Genomic DNA, 15918 nt, shown 5'->3' on the forward strand with positions numbered 1-15918 from the left:
CACTACGTAACGCCGGGCGTGTATGAGAGCCGTACACGCCGGCGTTACAGCAGGGCTGCCGAACACTTCCCATTCACTTCAATGGGATCGCTCGTAAACGCCGCTGTTACGAGCGCTCCCATTGAGCTCTCATACACACCCGGCGTTACTCAGTGTGCATGCACCCTAAAGACGCATCTTATCAGACAGGCCTATCACAATGTCTAACGTAAACCCTTAACCCTTCTCTGTCCCCGCCCCCACATTACCCCACATGATATGAGGCCATTTCAGGGTAACTTTATAGGTCCAAGCTCCATCCACATGTTAAAGGACACGACTGGTGACGGCTCCTACAGTTTTATGTTTGTGTAATGACAGTCACCTCTATTACAGAATTGTCTGACCTCTGTATAAGCAATTCAGCCCCTGCTACCTCTTGTGTCACCCCCTCTACCTCATAGATTGTAAGCTCTTGTGAGCAGGGCCCTCAGTCCCATTGTGTGAAATGACTTTCTTTGTAATGTATCTTTCTGTCTGTATCTGAACCCTACAAATTGTACAGCGCTGCCGAATATGTTGGCGCTACAGAAATAAAATGTATTATTATTATTATTATTATTATTATTATTATTATTATTAGACAGTGCCTGAAAAAGTGCCAGAGCCAGAGTACTATGGGCTTTGGAGAAAAACAAAAAGCCAAAGAATCAGAGAATGGCAAAAATAAATAAAGCCAAGAGGGAAAAATAAAAAAGCTATAAAAACAGTACATTGTAATGTGCTGTGTGTACGGACAGGAACCATAAGAATATTGGCCGGACGTCCCCCGCCCGCTGTACTTACATCTGAGAAATTTGCACTTTGGCAGAGAACTCTTAACTCCAATGAAAATGAATTTTCCTCAGAATTTTTGCTGCAATTTATATTAGTCTTGGTCTCAGAAAAATTTCCGAAGGTGTCCAATGTCCATGACAGAGGCATATTTCACATGTGTTCAGACTGTGCAGACAGTATTTGTGGATATATACTATAAGCCATGAGATGACTACCGGTATATATACACAGCAGACAGGCCGGGGACTTCTGGGGACCATCACTATGGGATCTCATTAACATTCTTACCTTAAACGTCTCCAGTGTTTTAGCCTATTCTCAAAAATACAAAAATAAAAATGTGAGTAAATCAGGTTTCTATGATGAGCCTTATAGCTCTGATTATAGTTTAATGCAGCAAATCTGTGAAGAAAACTTTTAATGGGCCTCACAAAAGTCCATACCTACAAAATTCTGATCTTCTGGCCAGGCCCAGCAACCTAGTCCAAACCTTAATCCCCTTCCCTAGTTAGTTTTTGTGAAATTAATCAGGAGAAAAAAGAGAGGAAATTACAAGCCCTAATACTTCCATACTTGACCCCAAGGAGAAACTTTATGGCCTTGTGTTTAAGTTTTTCCTACATTTTGTGGATGACTCTATGCCAAATGTTCTGATATTGATGGGCGTTGTGGAACTACAGTCAAGCCCCATTAAGCTCAGGAATGTTGACCAGGATGTGTCCCCAGGGATAGACTACCACTACCATCAGGTGGACCACAGACCCCCTCACCTCTGCCCCAGCCTAGGAGAATATCTGGAGGAAGTTGGTCAATTTGTTACCACAAACTAACATCTACATGAACTCCAAGACCCAAAGTCTGTTGAACAAAATATTGCCGGGCCCATCACACTCCTCATAACTTTGTGTTTCCATCTCCGGAGGTTTATTAGGAATATTTTCTTGCAGTATAAGATGTAGACTTTCTTTACATAATATAGAGCAGGAGGAGCAGATTATATATAGTGTCTAGAGATGAGCGAACACTAAAATGTTCGGGGTTCGAAATTCGATTCGAACAGCCGCACACTGTTCGAGTGTTCGAACGGGTTTCGAACCCCATTATAGTATGGGGAACATATACTCGTTAAGGGGGAAACCCAAATCTGTGTCTGGAGGGTCACCAAGTCCACTATGACACCCCAGGAAATGATACCAACACCCTGGAATGACACTGGGACAGCAGGGGAAGCATGTCTGGGGGCATAAAAGTCACTTTATTTCATGGAAATCCCTGTCAGCTTGCGATTTTCGCAAGCTAACTTTTCCCCATAGAAATGCATTGGCCAGCGCTGATTGGCCAGAGTACGGAACTCGACCAATCAGTGCTGGCTCTGCTGGAGGAGGCGGAGTCTAAGATCGCTCCACACCAGTCTCCATTCAGGTCCGACCATAGACTCCGCCTCCTCCGGCAGAGCCAGCGCTGATTGGTCGAATTCCGTACTATGGCCAATCAGCGCTGGCCAATGCATTCCTATGGATTCCTATATTCACACTCGGCTCTGCTACATCACACACTCGGCTCTGCTACATCACATGGGCTGACCGGCACATCAGATGTAGCAGAGCCGAGTGTGCACACTCGGCTCTGCTACATCACACACTCGGCTCTGCTATATCAGAAGGGCTGACCGACACATCAGATGTAGCAGAACCGAGTGTGCACACTCGGCTCTGCTACATCTGATGTGCCGGTCAGCCCATCTGATGTAGCAGAGCCGAGTGTGTGATGTAGCAGAGCCGAGTGTGAATATAGGAATCCATAGGAATGCATTGGCCAGCGCTGATTGGCCAGAGTACGGAATTGTGTGCACACTCGGCTCTGCTACATCACACACTCGGCTCTGCTATATCAGATGGGCTGATTGCATGGAAATCCCTGTCATCCCTGTCATTGCATTGGCCAGCGCTGATTGGCCAGAGTACGGAATTCGACCAATCAGCGCTGGCTCTGCTGGAGGAGGCGGAGTCTAAGATCGCTCCACACCAGTCTCCATTCAGGTCCGACCTTAGACTCCACCTCCTCTGGCAGAGCCAGCGCTGATTGGCCGAAGGCTGGCCAATGCATTCCTATGCGAATGCAGAGACTTAGCAGTGCTGAGCCAGTTCTGCTGAACTACACCGTGTGCCGGTCAGCCCATCTGATATAGCAGAGCCGAGTGTGCACACTCGGCTCTGCTACATCAGATGGGCTGACCGGCACACGGTGTAGTTCAGCAGAACTGGCTCAGCACTGCTACCAATAGGAATGCATTGGCCAGCCCATTTCATATAGCAGAGCTGAGTGTGTGATGTAGCAGAGCCGAATGTGCATACTCGGCTCTGCTACATCTGATGTGCCGGTCAGCCCATCTGATATAGCAGAGCCGAGTGTGTGATGTAGCAGAGCCGAGTGTGAATATAGGAATCCATAGGAATGCATTGGCCAGCGCTGATTGGCCAGAGTACGGAATTCGACCAATCAGCGCTGGCTCTGCCGGAGGAGGCGGAGTCTAAGGTCGGACCTGAATGGAGACTGGTGTGGAGCGATCTTAGACTCCACCTCCTCCAGCAGAGCCAGCGCTGATTGGTCGAGTTCCGTACTCTGGCCAATCAGCGCTGGCCAATGCATTCCTATTGGAAAAAGTTTATGTCACAAAAATCACAATTACACACCCGATAGAGCCCCAAAAAGTTATTTTTAATAACATTCCTACCTAAATAAAGGTTCTCCCTAGCTATCCCTGCCTGTACAGCTATCCCTGTCTCTTAGTCACAAAGTTCACATTCTCATATGACCCGGATTTGAAATCCACTATTCGTCTAAAATGGAGGTCACCTGATTTCGGCAGCCAATGACTTTTTCCGATTTTTTTCGATGCCTCCGGTGTCGTAGTTCCTGTCCCACCTCCCCTGCGCTGTTATTGGTGCAAAAAAAGCGCCAGGGAAGGTGGGAGGGGAATCAAATTTTTTGGGAATTTGCCACGTGATGTTCGATTCGAATCGAACACATCGAACAGCCTGATATCCGATTGAACATGTGTTCCATAGAACACTGTTCGCTCATCTCTAATAGTGTCCTATCTGTAGGAGGCAGGTTATAGAGCAGGAAGAGCAGATTATATATACAGCAGTAGGAGAAGCAGAGTAATAACTGCCGTCTTCAGTCTTTCTCCCAGCAAGGTCAAGCCAGTAAATCTGGCTACCTACAAGATACTGTCATTTGTTTGATTCTGGATTTTCTGCTGACTCCCTTGTTCTTGCTCTGTGTGATGCTGCCTTCTGACCTGAAAAAATATCATTTGCTAAAGGGTTTCTTTATTGGTTTCCCTATAAACATGCAAACTGCTGTCATTGTAATGGCAAAAAAACAAAAACCCTAAGATGACTGATGCAATTATATTCTAATAGTCACTGACCAGGTCGCCCTTTAGGAGCTTTGCTGTTTTTCTTGAATTAGATTTTTTGTAAAAAAAAATAAATAAAAATAAATAAAAAGCTAAGACTTACTAGGGTTGAGCCGATCTTGAGATTTCAGAATCCATTTTAAAATCCAATTTCTGATCATTTTCCAACTGATCCTGACCCCGATCGTGAAATTTGCTCGATCACCGATTGGGATCCGATCTTTTCCCGATGCCGATTGCTCAACCCTAAGACTTACACATTTACATTCAGTTCTGGGCAATCACTATTATAATTAAGCAGTCTGCAGTAATATGACTTGAAAAAAAAAAACAAAAAAAACAGGGTGAAAGGCAAAATGAAATAGGATACGAGACCAAAGGAGAAGGACAAAAAACCTGGGATTGGAAGCTCATTTGAATACTTCTGGTGCATGCTGGGAAGAGGAGAAGAGTCGCCTTAATCTCATCGATTGCTGGGAATTTCTACACTTAGTAGACGGTGTCAGACGAGGAAAAAAAAAAAGAAAAAAAACATATACAAGATGATTCATCCAAATTTAATGAGCAACATGGAAGAGGAGAAAACCCACATGGTGAGCTGCAACACTTGCTATACGTTTACAGATCTGCCGGACCATAAAGCCAACTTTCACCTGTATGAAATGTAAACTAGTGGCCCTTTTAGAAGAAAAAGTGCAGAGGTTGGAAGAAAGAATAGTGACGTTGAGAAGCATCAAAGAAAGTGAGGTCTTCATTGATGAAGCTGAAGCAAGCCTCCAGAACACAGTAGGGGATGAAAGTGCTAGAGAGCCTACAGTTGCAGAGACTGATGCAAGTCCCCCGAATACAGTAAGGGAAGAATACTTGAGAGAACCTACAGAGGCAGAAAACTGGACACATGTGACCAAGAGATGCAAATGGATCACAAGGCCATCACCACTCACACAGCTAAGTAACCGATGAAACTCTCATGCAGGCGGATGAAAATGACAAAAATAACCTATCAGCAAAAAAAGAAACAAAAGTCACCCAGAGACAATCAGGAGCAACAAGAAATGGTGTTGCAAGGAAGAAAAGAAGAGTAGTGGTTATGGGTGACTCACTGCTAAGAGGCGCAGAGGCAGCTGTCTGCAGGCCAGACTTAACCGCACGAGAAGTATGCTGCCTCCCAGGAGCAAAAATCAAGGATGTGGCCGATAGGATACCAAGCCTCCTCAGCTCCAAGGACGACTACCCATTCCTACTGATACATGTGGGTACAAACGACACGGCAAAAAATGATTTACCAACTATCTATAAAGACTTTGAAAATTTGGGGAAGACAGTGAAGGAACTGGATGCGCAGGTAGTATTCTCATCAATCCTCCCAGTTGATGGTCATGGCATCAGGAGATGGAATAGAATACTAGAGGTAAACACCTGGCTTCGACGGTGGTGCCGAGAGCAAGGATTTGGATTTTTGGACCATGGCGTGAATTACCTCTACGATGGACTCCTTGCTAGAGACGGGATACATCTCACAAAACCTGGGAAAAACATATTTGCCAGAAGACTTGCCACACTCATCAGAAGGGCTTTAAACTAGAAGAAGAGGGGATGGGAAGAAAAAAGAAAGACAAGAACATGCAGCTAAAAGACATACTAAACAAGGTTACTAGATGTGGTAAAGAGGACCCAAGACAGGACACTCAGAAGGAAAAGGATACAACAGAGCACAATCTGAAATGTTTTTACACAAACACACAAAGCATGGGAAACAAACAAGGAGAACTAGAGCTGATGATACACAAGGAAAACTATGACGTCATCGGCATCACAGAAACCTGGTGGAACGACATGCATGATTGGAACATACAGATGGAAGGATACAACTTATTCCAAAAGAATAGAACTAATAAAAGAGGGGGTGGAGTTGCATTGTATGTTAAAAAAGAACACATCTCCACAGAAATTACAGTTTTACAGAATGATAATCTACTGGAAATTATTTGAGTAGTAATTCAAGGGAAAAACAATGATAAGGACATCATACTAGGCGTTTATTACAGACCACCAGGACAGACAGAAGACATGGATGAGATTTTTTCACAGCAAATGACCACGCTCTCAAAGAAACATGAAATAGTGATCATGGGAGACTTCAATTACCCTGACATTCATTGGGAAACCCATACAGCCAAGAGTAAAGGCTCCATCACATTTTTATCCTCTCTAGCAGACAACTTCATTGCCCAGCTAGTAGAAGAAAACACGAGAGGAACATCCATTTTGGACCTAGTCCTAACCAACAAAGAGCACATGGTTAAGGGACTACGGGTAGCAGGGACACTGGGATTCAGCGATCATGCTATACTTGAGTTTGGGGTTGCAAGAAGAAGAAGAAGACCTGAGAAGACACAGACTTCAAGGCTCGACTTTAGCAGGGCAGACTTCAAGAGCCTGAAGGCAAGGGTTAGCAGAATTCCATGGTGCAAAATTCTTAAGCACAAAAATGCACATGAAGGGTGGGAAATCTTCCGTAGGGAAATCATTAAAGCACAGGAACTAACAATACCTAGAAGGAAGAAAAATGGGAAGCACCTAAAAATATCAGGATGGATGACCAAAAAATTACATAACTTGCTAAAAAGGAAAAAGGAAACATACAAAAAGTGGAAGATGGGAACTATACCTAAGGAAGAGTACACAGCAGTCTGCAGACTCTGCAAGACAAGCATCAAAGGAGCTAAGGCTGAACACGAATTGAAGCTTGCAAAAGAGGCAAAGAGTAAGGTAAAAGGATTTTGGGGATATGTTAAAAGCAAAAGAAAAGTGAAGGAGACCATTGGAGTCCTGAAGAATGACAAAGGAGAAACAGTTAACATGGTGGAACAGCAGGTGGAGCTACTAAATTCATATTTTGTATCCGTCTTCTCCCAAGAAACTAATGGAAATATCGACATTAATGGTGATGGAGATGAGGGGAAGGAGAACTCCAAGCTGACTATAAGCAAAGGTCTGGTAAGAGAGCACTTAGCCAAGTTACAGGAAACCAAGTCCCCAGGACCAGATGATTTACACCCTAGAGTCCTGAAAGAGATAGCAGAGGAAATAACAGAACCCCTTGCTATAATCTTCGGTAAGTCATGGGAAACAGGAGTGGTCCCTTTAGATTGGAAAAGGGCAAATGTTGTCCCCATCTACAAAAAGGGGAAAAGGGCCGATCCAGGAAATTACAGGCCGGTAAGTCTGACCTCGATAGCAGGAAAAATCTTTGAGCAAATTGTCAAGGAACATTTACTTCAGTACCTGGATGGGAAGGCATTAATTAACCAGAGCCAGCACGGCTTTATGACCAATAAATCTTGTCAGACTAACCTGATTTCCTTCTACAAAAAAATCACTGAATGGTTGGACCAAGGGAATGCCGTGGACATAGTATATCTTGACTTCAGTAAGGCATTTGATAAAGTATCACATAACCTTCTTATTGAAAAAATGATTAAGTATGGCTTTGACAAAAAATCAGTTAGGTGGATTCACAACTGGCTTAATGATCGGGCACAACGAGTAATACTAAATGGCTACACATCCAACTGGAAGAAAGTCAAAAGCGGGGTGCCGCAGGGCTCTGTTCTGGGCCCAGTACTTTTTAATATCTTTATAAATGATCTGGATGATGGAATTATTGGGGAACTCATAAAATTTGCAGATGATACGAAGATAGGAGGAATAGCCAACACTAGAGAGGAGAGAGAGTGTATTCAAAAGGACTTAGACACACTGGAACAATGGGCTGAGGCCAACAAAATGGGATTTAACAGGGACAAATGCAAAGTTCTACATCTGGGTAACAGAAATGTAAAAAACATATATAGTATGGGAGGAATAGAACTAAGTGATAGCATAGGGGAAAAGGACTTGGGCATAATAGTAGATCACAAATTCAACATGAGCCAACAGTGCGGTGCTGCTGCAAAAAAGGCTAATAAAATTCTGGGATGTATTAAGACAAGCATTGAATCTAGATGAAGAGAGGTCATTATTCCGCTGTCCTCTTCCCTGGTCAGACCACACCTGGAATACTGTGTACAGTTCTGGGCGCCTCAATTCAAGAAAGACATCGATATATTGGAGCAAGTCCAGAGAAGAGCAACCAAAATGGTGGAAGGTCTGCAAACCATGTCCTATGAGGAGCGGCTAAAAGAACTGGGATTGTTTAGTTTGCAGAAGAGAAGGCTGAGGGGAGATTTAATAGCAGTCTACAAATATCTGAAAGGTAGTCACAGTGCAGAGGGATCTCCCGTATTCTCATTAGCACAAGGACGTACAAGAAGCAATGGGATGAAACTAAAGGGAAAGAGATACAGATTAGACATTAGGAAAAACTTTCTGACAGTGAGGGGAGTGAGAGAGTGGAATAGGCTGCCACGGGAGGTGGTGGGCGCTCCATCAATGGAAATCTTCAAGCGGAATCTGGATAAACATATAGCTGGGATGATTTAGGAAAACCTGCACTCGCAGGGGGTTGGACCCGATGGCCCTTGAGGTCCCTTCCAACTCTACCATAAGAAGAATAAGGACATGCAAGTACTACTAACAATAAGAGTGTGGGTAGGAGAAGCAACACTACTAGTGGTTTTGGTTGCTCTGCTATTAGTTGCAGGATTTTAGAGAATGACAATGAAGTTTTTGGTTATTTAGCTGGCTCATCTCAGTAGCAGGAGGAAATTGCATCTAAGAGTGATGTGATCTTAAGTCAGGCTTCTGTAGGTTCTTACTATTACTTTTCTAATGTTCCAACAGTCTTCTTACTCTTTTTGATGAGTTGGATTCGATTAGTCAACATTGTTTATGAGTAGAGGAAGAAGACATAACTGTTGGTGATGTAGTGCCAGGGAGTGTAATACTACTACTAAGATTAGGAATTAGAGGGGATTAAGGGAAAATGTGGAGGTTGAAAATATGAGGATATGCAGGAATCCCATGGCCACGATGAGACAGGAAAAAGTAGGGAAATGATAACATTGCAGTTGCTTATTCTTTTGCATATAGGACCTGGTAACCAGGTAAGAATAACATCAGATAATTAGGGTGGTGACAGTGGTGATAGTAACAATTCCAGCCAATGCACAACATCATCCAAAAAGCCTTACTGGGCCAGACCTAGGGGAAGTAGACTTTGCAGTGACACTGGCTGGGGAAGTGAGCAAGACCTTTTCCCCATGATGTAGGAAATAGGCAAGCCACATCTACACCTAGTACATGGCCATCACTATCATCATCATCATCATCATCATCATCATCAACAAATGGTTCTCCTCCTCTTCCATGCCAATGTAAAGGAATGTGTGTCCTGGAAACACCAATATTTGCCCAGTCATCTGTCAGGTTTGCAACTTAACTCACATGTGATCCAGCTGCGTTTCACCAACAGATGCCATGAGCTGAAGAAGGAAGAAACCTAGTCCCATTATTTCTCTAGGAAAGCTATACCTGATTTATATTGTCAGGTTTTGGAGAATGTGGACCTTTACCGGGATATGCCAGTCTTGGGAAATGTGCACACCATTGTCAACACAAGGAGCAGCAAGAACAATACATGGCTCTCATGGGCCACTGGGTCAGTGTCCTCAGTGGCATCAGCCACAATCCAGAAACTCAGCAAGGTCAGATGCTAGCTCTGTTTGGCCCAGTTCCAGCAAAATGAAGAGACCATCCACTTCCTCTAGATCCTTCTATTTGAACTGTTTTCTGCCACCAACTTCACCAGGGCAAGGCCTTGCTTCCAATCCTCCTCCCTCATTTCATGGGTGTACAGTAAGTTGAAGCACTATCATGTGTATTAACTAGAGATGAGCGAACACTAAAATGTTCGAGGTTCGAAATTCGATTCGAACAGCCGCTCACTGTTCGAGTGTTCGAACGGGTTTCGAACCCCATTATAGTCTATTGGGAACAGATACTCCTTAAGGAGGAAACCCAAATCCGTGTCTGGAGGGTCACCAAGTCCACTATGACACCCCAGGAAATGATGCCAACACCTCTGGAATGACACTGGGACAGCAGGGGAAGCATGTCTGGGGGCATAAAAGTCACTTTATTTCATGGAAATCCATGTCAGTTTGCGATTTTCGCAAGCTAACTTTTCCCCATAGAAATGCATTGGCCAGTGCTGATTGGACAGAGTACGGAATTCGACCAATCAGCGCTGACTCTGCTGGAGGAGGCAGAGTCTAAGATCGCTCCACACCAGTCTCCATTCAGGTCCGACCTTAGACTCCGCCTCCTCCGGCAGAGCCAGCGCTGATTGGCCGAAGGCTGGCCAATGCATTCCTATGCGAATGCAGAGACTTAGCAGTGCTGAGCCAGTTCTGCTCAACTACACATCTGATGCACACTCGGCACTGCTACATCTGATGTAGCAATCTGATGTAGCAGAGCCGAGGGTGCACTAGAACCCCTGCGCAAACTCAGTTCACGCTAATAGAATGCATTGGCCAGCGCTGATTGGCCAATGCATTCTATTAGCCCGATGAAGTAGAGCTGAATGTGTGCGCTAAGCACACACATTCAGCTCTACTTCATTGGGCTAATAGAATGCATTGGCCAGCGCTGATTGGCCAGAGTACGGAACTCGACCAATCAGCGCTGGCTCTGCTGGAGGAGGCGGAGTCTAAGATCGCTCCACACCAGTCTCCATTCAGGTCCGACCTTAGACTCCGCCTCCTCCGGCAGAGCCAGTGCTGATTGGCCGAAGGCTGGCCAATGCATTCCTATGTGAATGCAGACTTAGCAGTGCTGAGCCAGTTCTGCTCAACTACACATCTGATGCACACTCGGCACTGCTACATCTGATGTAGCAGTGCCGAGTGTGCATCAGATGTGTAGTTGAGCAGAACTGGCTCAGCACTGCTAAGTCTCTGCATTCGCATAGGAATGCATTGGCCAGCCTTCGGTCAATCAGCGCTGGCTCTGCCGGAGGAGGCGTAGTCTAAGGTCGGACCTGAATGGAGACTGGTGTGGAGCGATCTTAGACTCCGCCTCCTCCAGCAGAGCCAGCACTGATTGGTCGAGTTCCGTACTCTGGCCAATCAGCGCTGGCCAATGCATTCCTATTGGAAAAAGTTTATGTCACAAAAATCACAATTACACACCCGATAGAGCCCCAAAAAGTTATTTTTAATAACATTCCCCCCTAAATAAAGGTTATCCCTAGCTATCCCTGCCTGTACAGCTATCCCTGTCTCTTAGTCACAAAGTTCACATTCTCATATGACCCGGATTTGAAATCCACTATTCGTCTAAAATGGAGGTCACCTGATTTCGGCAGCCAATGACTTTTTCCGATTTTTTTCGATGCCTCCGGTGTCGTAGTTCCTGTCCCACCTCCCCTGCGCTGTTATTGGTGCAAAAAAAGCGCCAGGGAAGGTGGGAGGGGAATCAAATTTTTTTGGAGTTTGCCACGTGATGTTCGATTCGAATCGAACACATCGAACAGCCTGATATCCGATCGAACATGTGTTCCATAGAACACTGTTCGCTCATCTCTAGTATTAATGTCTAATGAGCCTGGATTAGAGGAGCCACGTAGTGGAGTAGCTGCTTTGTTGTATCCTAGAACTAGAAGTGATGATGTTGGAAGACAATTATGACATGGTGGGGGTAAGTGAGACATGGCTGGACTCTAGCTATGACTGGGCTGTAAATATACAAGGGTACAGCATGTTTAGAAAGGAGCGTACAAATAAGAAAGGGGGAGGGGTTTGCTTATACGTAAAAACCGGCCTTAAGCCAGTCCTGCGTGAGGACATCTGGGAGGAAAATGATTATGTGCAGTCCTTATGGGTGGAGATTACAGGAGGAACAAAAAATAAGATACTGATAGGGGTTTGTTATAAATCACCAAATATAACGGAAGAAGCTGAAAATATACTAATAAAACAAATAGATGAGGCCGCAAAGCAGAATAAAGTCATTATTATGGGGGATTTCAACTACCCTGATATCAACTGGGAGGCAGAAACCTGCAGATCCAACAAAGGGAACAGGTTCTTGTCAGTAATAAAAGACAATTACCTATCGCAACTAGTGCAGGACCCAACAAGAGGCGAGGCCCTTTTAGATCTAATTTTAACAAATGAACTTGACACACTATCAAAAGTGGAGGTTGGGGGACATCTGGGTAATAGTGACCATAACATAATAAGTTTTCTTGTACACATTAAGAAAATGTTCATTAGAGGGGAACAAAAACACTAAACTTCAGGAAGGCAAATTTTAACCAGCTGAGAGAGGAGTTTAGCAGCATAAACTGGGACAATGTCCTCAACGTGACGGGAACACAAACTAAATGGGACATCTTCAAAAATATACTAAATAAGAGCACTAGAAAACACATACCCTATGGGAATAAGCGGGCCAGAAATCATAGAAAACCAATATGGCTAACTAAAACAGTACAGAATGCAATGAGGGATAAAAAGGAAGCATTTAAAGTACTAAAACAAGAAAGTAGCGACACAGCATTAAAAAACTATAAGGAGAAAAATAAATTGTGCAAAAGACAAATAAAGGAGGCGAAGATTGAAGCTGAGAGAAAAATTGCCAAGGAAAGTAAAAGTAATCCAAAATTATTCTTCAATTACATAAATAATAAGAGAATAAAAACTGACAATGTGGGCAAACTCAAAAATAATCTGGGTGTAATGGTGGAGGAGGAGGAGGAAAAAGCACAAGTATTAAATGCCTTCTTCTCTACAGTGTTTACACAAGAAAATCCAATGGCAGTGACATGATTAGGGGTAATGTTAACTCTCAATTAAATGTCACCTGTTTAACCCAGGAAGAAATGCAGCGCCGCCTGCAAAACACTAAAATAGAGAAATCGCCCGTTCCAGATGGAATACACCCCCGAGTTCTGAGGGAATTAAGCATGGTCATAGATAGACCCTTGCTTCTAATATTTAAGGATTCAGTAATGACTGGGTCTGTTCCACAGGATTGGCGAATAGCAAATGTGGTGCCAATTTTCAAAAAAGGTGGTAAAAAGGAACCTGGAAACTATAGGCCAGTAAGTTTAACTTCTGTGGTGGGAAAGATATTTGAGGGCTTTCTAAGAGATGCCATACTGGAGTATCTCAATGTAAATAATCTTATAACACCAAATCAGCATGGGTTTATGAGGAATCGGTCCTGTCAGACTAATCTGATCAGCTTCTATGAGGAGGTCAGTTCAAGACTGGACATGGGTAATGCAGTAGACGTGGTGTATCTGGACATGGGTAATGCGGTGGAGGTGGTGTATCTGGACATGGGTAATGCAGTAGACGTGGTGTATCTGGACATGGGTGATGCAGTAGACGTGGTGTATCTGGACTTTTCAAAGGCTTTTGATACTGTTCCACATAAACGGTTGGTATGCAAAATGAGATTGCTGGGACTGGGGGAAAACATATGCATTTGGGTTAGCAACTGGCTCACTGATAGGAAACAGAGGGTACTTGTTAATGGTAAATATTCAGACTGGGCCACAGTCACCAGTGGGGTGCCGCAGGGGTCAGTATTAGGTCCTCTCTTGTTTAATATCTTTATTAATGACCTGGTAGAGGGTTTACAGAGCAGGGTATTTATATTTGCAGATGATACTAAACTTTGTAGGGTAATTAATAATGAGGAGGATAGTAGAATATTACAAGGGGATCTAAGGAAACTGGAAGCATGGGCGGAGACTTGGCAAATGAAGTTTAATGTTGACAAATGTAAAGTAATGCACTTTGGGCGACGTAATAAAATGTCTGATTATGTACTTAATAGTAAATTACTGGGTAAGACTGCCAATGAAAAAGACTTAGGGATTTTGGTGGACAGCAAGCTTACCTTTAGTGACCAGTGTCAGGCAGCTGCTGCCAAGGCAAATAAAATTATGGGATGCATCAAAAGAGGTCTAGATTCTCATGACAAGGACATAGTTATGCCTCTATACAAATCACTGGTACAGCCACACTTAAAATATTGTGCACAATTTTGGGCCCCGATATACAAGAAAGACATAAGTGAACTTGAAAAAGTGCAAAGACGGGCAACCAAAATGATTAGGGGAATGGGTGGACTGGAGTACAACGAGAGATTAACAAACTTGGGGTTATTCAGTTTAGAGAAAAGACGTCTACGGGGAGATCTAATAACAATGTACAAATACATGAAGGGACAATACAAAGAACTTTCTAAGGATATTTTTACTCCTAGGCCAGTGACAGTGACAAGGGGACGTCCTCTACACCTAGACCAGTGACAGTGACAAGGGGACGTCCTCTACACCTAGACCAGTGACAGTGACAAGGGGACGTCCTCTACACCTAGACTAGTGACAGTGACAAGGGGACGTCCTCTACACCTAGACTGGTGACAGTGACAAGGGGACGTCCTCTACACCTAGACCAGTGACAGTGACAAGGGGACGTCCTCTACACCTAGACCAGTGACAGTGACAAGGGGACGTCCTCTACACCTAGACAAGTGACAGTGACAAGAGGACGTCCTCTACACCTAGGCCAGTGACAGTGACAAGGGGACGTCCTCTACACCTAGACCAGTGACAGTGACAAGGGGACGTCCTCTACACCTAGGCCAGTGACAGTGACAAGAGGACATCCTCTACACCTAGGCCAGTGACAGTGACAAGAGGACGTCCTCTACGTCTGGAGGAGAGAAGGTTTCACCAGAAACATAGAAGGGGACTCTTCACAGTAAGAACAGTGAGGCTCTGGAACTCTCTGCCCCGGGAAGTGGTGATGGCGGATTCACTGAACAAGTTCAAAGTGGGCCTGGATGCCTTTCTTGAAGAGAAAAATATAATGGGTTATGGTCTCTAGATTTTAAGGACACGTTGATCCAGGGTTTTATACTGACTGCCAGATTTGGAGTCGGGAAGGAATTTTTTCCCCTGAAATGGGGCAATTGGCATGAGCCTCATGGGGTTTTTTGCCTTCCCCTGGATCAACACTGTAGGGATTGTAGGGTTATAGGTTGGACTTGATGGACTCATGTCTTTATCCAACCTCATCTACTATGTATATGTATACTGGTGTAATTCTCAGTATCTGCTCTTATTCTGTATATAGACACTGCGCAGTACCACATCTCTTGTCTTGTATGTTGGGTGTAATTCTGTGTCTGCTCTTATTCTATGTATAAGTGTCCCACTCGATGGCTCCTCACCTATTACAACCAGGCAGCATTGCCAGTAACAAGGGCACCAATATTGTTGCTTATCTGCAGTTGGGTCATATAGCACATTGTCCCTGTATGTCTAATATGCAGAGTCTAGTGATTCACTACATTAGTTACATGTATTGTGAACTTAAAGAGGTTCTCCTCATGTACAGAAATGTGTCTGCATATTTCAGCCATTCTTATGTAGGCTGCTTACGTGGAAACAAGCGTATTATTAATATCAAGCAGGGGGATGAGTATGGGATCTTAGACCCTCACTATAAAGACAAAATGGGTGAACTGTTCCCATATGCTAATTACAATATTATTAGGATAGGCTGTATACCCAGCTTGCTGCTGCACCTGTACCAAGGTGGTCTCTGCCCAACCTCAGTCCTCCTCCTCTGCCAGTGCCACTGCTACAAGTATCTGCTGCCTGTGACATTGTAACACCTAGAAGAACCAAACTGTTCACCATTAGTGTG

Source organism: Leptodactylus fuscus, chromosome 5 (genome assembly GCF_031893055.1).
Source record: "Leptodactylus fuscus isolate aLepFus1 chromosome 5, aLepFus1.hap2, whole genome shotgun sequence".
In the NCBI taxonomy this organism is placed as follows: domain Eukaryota; kingdom Metazoa; phylum Chordata; class Amphibia; order Anura; family Leptodactylidae; genus Leptodactylus; species Leptodactylus fuscus.